The following is a 6,390-nucleotide window of genomic DNA, read 5'->3' on the forward strand; positions in this document are numbered from 1 at the left end:
TCCAAGATTGTTATAAACGTTGGAGGGATATGTAAGTGGAGTCCCAAACCCATCGGGTTGACTAGTGCTGGAACTTAATAAACTGTTCAACTATATTGTTTGGATGGATGGTTTTAACGAATTAAATAAATGTTATGAACCTAAGTTTAGATGTTATTATAACCGAATGGATAATCTGGTAATTAATTCGAAGGACCCACTTGTGTAATTTCAAAGCACCCCGTGATCTACTACCGGACGTGGAGTAGTGAAATCATTATTTCATTGGCAAGTCACCAATAACTGGCTGCACTCATTGCCAATATAATAAAGCACTTTGTGATCTGCTTCCGAATATTAGATTCGAAAACGTACCATGGAATTTTTATTGATAAGTTACTATTTAATCGAAGGGGCCCACTTATAAAATTTTCAGGCATTTGGTATGCATACTCAATCTATGATGATAAAATCATTATTTCATTTGTAAGTGGCAAACTACTTGATGGCCCAATTATGAAATTTTATAGCACTTGGTATCATATGACTGAATATGAAAGATGATAAAATTGTTATTTTATCGATAAGTTACTAATTAATTGCTAGAGCCCACTTGCAATAAAACGCGTACTAATCTACTTGTGAAAGAGATGGTAAAACCATTTCTAACTAATTGACGAGCCCAATTATCAAATTGTAAAAAGAATAATTGGGTAACAGTTTTTGATTTACTGTGAGAAAAACAATCTTTCCTGAACCACAAAAAACCAAATAATAAATTATTATATATTATGGCGGAGTTCACTCTTTCACAAATGTGTGGCTCACACAATAAGTTGTTTTCAAAGTAAACCAAAAACTGTTATGTTAGTAAAGCCAAATTTAAAAGCTCTTGTTAATCTACTATCGGATACTATTGGCCGAGAAAAATCTATAATTGGATACTAGATTTGAGAAAACAAAATCACTATTTTGCTGGTAAGTTACAAATAGTTGACTAGACAAGAAAGTTGCCAACCAATTTTACTTACTAATGATATTATAGGTTCTAACATTACAAACTTTCAGATGATAACATATTTCTTTGAGATGGAAAGTTGAGGCAACTTGCTTGTAATGTTCAAAGTTAGGTGGAAGATCCTTTGTCCAATGTGATATATTTCTCAATGTTTCGATAAATCTGACCGATGGATTAAATTTACGCAATTGCAAAGGTTTTAGTAATCAATTAGCCAAAATATAAGTTTAAAACTCAATTGACACAATTATAATAGGTTTATGACTTTTTGATAATTTTATCTGCTTCTAGGAAAGTCTAACAGCGGATATAACAGTTTCTATAGAGTCACTCGAATGCATAGCAACTGACAGTTATTCAAAGGTGATTATTCATGATGTTTTAAGGTGGTTGAAGTAGATGACCTAGAGAGTAGTTGCAAGTATTTAGTTAAATGCTATGGGTGTAGCATGGCGGTTTCGAGTTTGGAGATATGAAGAGTGAATGACTGATGGACGGTTGTGAGTTTGGAGATAAGGAGTAACATCTAGAAAGCTCCAAGGTTCCTCCACATGTAGTTCAAAAAAAATTTAAGTGTCCACTTTCTACATATAACAGAATTATCTAAACTGTAATGGTGCAATCTTGTTGGGGACAAAAAATGTTAGGGTATGTTTCAAAGGAATCAGTTGATTTGGCTTTCATTATATGTGCTACGAGTTAGAAAATGCCGTGGAGGGACAACTGATTTCAACGACAACTATGGCTATGACAACAAAAGGAGCTGAAGTGGTAGCGTGGTCTAGTGACTTGATTGGTGATGATGGCTTGGAAATCCGGCTGTTTTGGTGTTCATGTCAAGAGAGGATTTGACATCGAAAAAGTTTCTTGCCGCAAAGATTTTTGCAGACATGCGAACTGAGTTCAATCGCTTGGAGTAGTTTGAGCCCAACGCAGTTTTGATTAACATCTAAAGTAGTTAAGCATCTATTGAGGTATTGGGAGGGCCTGCATGGATGACGAGCACCGTGACCTGCCCATGAACATTGAGCCAAGCGAAAAATTGTTAAACTTGGGGCTCAAAATTCTAGTCAAATTTGGAGTTGGGGTCAAGTCTAGAGATCGATAGGTCCGGGATTTTTTTGGACCAATGGCCGAGGCTTCGAACCAGGAGCTTCCCTATAATCTGTTGCTACTACGCTCAGGGCGGGCACCTGACTAGAGGCCGACATAAACCTCTTGGCTGTCCGGTTTTGTTTAGCCTATTTTAATAACACATACTTTTGTGAGCTTCTGGAATGACTTATTTTTTAGGGATTGTAAGATAACATTGATAGATTTATTTTGAGAGTGATTTTGGGTAGGGAAACATGTGAGTGATTGTAATTATGTAGTCTCTATTCATAATGGATTTCTCTTCTATCAACTCTTTTTAAGGAGTAGGTACCAACATTCAGGTTGAATGACATAAATTTCTAGCGCTCTTTCTCATAATTCGTTGATTTTCCTGATAATTTTTTCTTTTCATATTAGATTTGAATGGTAGAATCCGTTAGCTTGAATAGTTATTTCACAACGCATCCACATCCATTTTGCATCACACACATGCTATGTGTTTGTAAAAAAAAAAATCTTGTTTATATAAATAGGATATATAAGATTTCAACCTCTCAAACCCTATTGATGAACAATGCTTTCAGCATCAAATCATCTAATAACATAAAATAAATTATTCTTTGATCGGTATTCATTATTAGCAAATAATAATAAATAGAAAAAAAGCATACTTTGCAGAGAAAATTGTTATTTGAATCTTAAATTTATTATACATATTTAATTCAATTTTAAACATTTTAGTTGATTCACTATAGGTCTAAAACCTTACATGACATTCTAATATAGTCCTCCTCATTTATTCTCGCCAGAAATTATTGACGTGGCAATCTAGTCATCCTATCTATCAAACGCAAACAACTTTACTCGAAACGATATTGTTTTGCTTAATTTTCTTAGTTTCCTCATTTTTATCCTTTTCTTTATTCTTTCTTTTTTCCTTTTCTGTCCACTGTTTATTTTTTTTGGCCTGGTAAAGCGTGAACGCTTATGACAACAATATTTTGAGCATGATCATCCATATCCGTAAGCCACAATTCAAATCAGGCCAAACAACTCCTCAACTATCTCAGTTGACGAATTTCTAACACCTTATGAGGCTACAGAAAGTGGGCTCATTTGAATTCTTTTCGGCCTCTACCATCTGAATTCCCTCCCATATGAGACGGAAATGATTGAAACCCCAAAAAATTCGATCAGCTTCGCAATAATCTGATATATGCTAAAGCATGAATGAATAATCGCCTACAAATTAAGAAGCAGTAGAAGTGGCTTCAATCTCCCTGGCCTTCAATGGCCACCGAGCTTGAAGCAGCTGAACTTGAGTTGCTGCAAGCTCGCCAAGATGTGGAGGCTCGGCCCATGGCTATCGAGCTCGACAAGCCATGGCGACACCTTGTAGAGTTGAGCAACAAAGGCGTCTGCAGAATTCAATCGTTAAATCAAGGTAGAAGGACGTGCCAGAGCTGGCTAAAGGAGGAGGTGGAAAAAAACAAAAGAGAAAGAAAATAAAATACATGTTCTGCATAAAGGCATCGTTTTGAGTAAATTTGTCGAACGTGCCACTTAAGATGGTATGTGATGGCTAGACCACCACATTAACAATTCAGACAGACTTTCATCAAGAGGACTTGATTGGAGTTTCACTCAAAGGTTTCGGACAACACTGAATCAACTGCAAAATATGCAATAAATCTACGATGGGAATGACAATATTGTTACGAAATCGCACGTCGTTTCCACAAAAATAACACTTGCAAACAATTTACCAGACAGAATATAGTAATAAAATAACAGAATCAGATGAACACGCCAGAAAATTTGTTATCAAAGTTCACCCAAACCTAGGCTACGTCTCTGCGCAGAGGCACTCTGCGAATCCACTAGATTTCGAAAAAGTTGGAATACAATGATGATCCTCTCTCAAGATCAGAGCACAAAGAGATTGAGAACCCCCATCAAGAAAAAAACTCACTTTTTTCTTCTCTCTTTTTCTTGCCTCTCTATTTCCTTTTTCAGTGTCTTTACGGCTAGGGTCTTGCCATTGCTAATATAAAGATACCACTTTTAACCTGAAAAAGGAAATATAATGGAAAAGACAAAAAAGCCCCTAAAAACTAATATTTTGCTTCATCTATAACAATCTCCCACTTGAAGACAAATATACCCAAGCACCAAGCAACTTTGTATCCATCTTCTTCAAAAAATAGTAGTTGAAAAACTTGTGCCTCTGCGATACTCTTCATCAATCAACATGGAGTAATACCAATGGTAGTAGAACAGAAAATATGCTTCTCTCTGTCTACTACCTTGGTCAACATGTTAGCTGGATTCTTCGAGCCATCAATCTTCTTTAGCTTTAACTCATTATCTTTCAATGCTGACCTGATAAAATGATAACGTTTCTTGATATGTCTGGTCCTTGAGTGATAAGCTGCATTCTTTGCTAAGTGCACTGCACTTTGACTATCACTCCAAAGTGTACTGACTGGCTGTTTTCGATGTAACTCCTCCATATAATCTTGTAACCACATGATTTCCTTGGAGGCTTTTATGATCGCCACGTATTCTACCTCTATCGTCGATAAAGCTACTACTTTTTGTAGTTGAGATACCCAACTCACTGCTATACCTGCAACTATAAAGACATATCCAGTGGTACTCTTACCACTATCTCAATCACCCGAATGATCTGCATCTACATAACCCTGCAACTCTAAAGATGCACCATCATAACAAAGTGAGTAATTGGAAGTACCTACTAGATATCTCAATATCCATTTTACTGCATTCCAATGCTCTCTGACTGGGTTCTGCATATATCGACTCACAACTCCCACTACTTGTGCAATGTCTGGTCTCGTGCTCACCATGGCATACATCAAACTCCCCACTGCTAATGCATATGGAACTACCGCCATCTCATCTTTCAAAGCCTGAGTGCTTGGACACATATCCTTAGAAAGTTTGAAGTGACTCGCTAGAGGAGTTGCAACCGGTTTTGCCTTGTCCATGTTAAATCTCTTTAACACCTTGTTCACATACTCTTCCTGCAACAACCATAATTTCTTATTTTTCCTGTCCCTGATGATTTTCATGCCTAAAATATTCTTGGTCTCTCCCAAGTCTTTCATAGCAAACTATGATGATAACATCTTCTTCACTTCTATGATTCTCTTCATATTGGAACTAGCCACTAGCATGTCATCCACATATAAAGAGAGATACACAATATCACCATCATCATATTTGCGAAAATAAACACAATGATTAGATTCACAGTGTGCAAATCCTTTTTCATTCATGAAACCATCAAATTTTAGGTACCATTGCTGCGGAGCTTGTTTCAAGCTATACAAGCTTTTCTTCAAGCGACATATCATGTGCTCCTTACCTTTGACTTCAAAACCTTTAGGTTGTGCCATGTGTAGTTCTTCATCTAAGTCACCATGTAAGAACGATGTTTTTACGTCTAACTACTCAAGATGAAGATCCTCCACTGCAACTATACTCAGCAGAACTCTAATTGATGTCATTTTCACTACAGGTGAAAATATCTCGGAGTAGTCGATCCCTTCTTTTTTAGAAAAGCCCTTGACTACAAATCTCGCCTTGTATCTAATACTACCATCTGCTTCATTCTTAATCCTGTACACCCATTTGTTTAATAAAACTTTTTTACCTATGGGCAACTTGGTCAACTCCCAAGTTTTGTTCTGAAGTAACGAGCTCATCTCGTCTTTCATAGCACACTCCCATTACAAGTGAGACATGTCTGCCTTTGCCTCATCGTAAGTCTCCGGTTCTCCTGAATCTGTATATAAGACATGACTCAAAACAGTATTAGCTTATGGATCAAAAATTACCTTTGGCTTTCTCACACGTGTAGACCTTCTCAAGATAGGTACTTCAGGGTCATTCGTTTGCTCCGAATCACTGCGTTCTTCTTGAACTACCTCTTCACTGATAGTAGGCTTATCTTGAACCTCTCTTTCAAGTGAACTTCGATCTACTAGAAACATCTTCACGAGCATTGTGTCTAATTCAACATATTATGGTTGTACTACCTTCTCATGTTCTGTCTCTGTCTGACGATCCTTATACATCTTTTCTTCATGGAATACCACATTGCGACTGCAGATGACTTTGTTATTCTCATAATCCCAAAGCCTATAGCCATACTCATCGCCACCGTATCCAATAAAGACACACTTCTGGGACTTAGCATCAAGCTTTTTCCTATCTTCCTTGTCAATCAAAACATATGCAATACAACCAAACACTTTTAGATGTGAATAATT

This window comes from Eucalyptus grandis, chromosome 11 (genome assembly GCF_016545825.1).
Source record: "Eucalyptus grandis isolate ANBG69807.140 chromosome 11, ASM1654582v1, whole genome shotgun sequence".
NCBI lineage: Eukaryota > Viridiplantae > Streptophyta > Magnoliopsida > Myrtales > Myrtaceae > Eucalyptus > Eucalyptus grandis.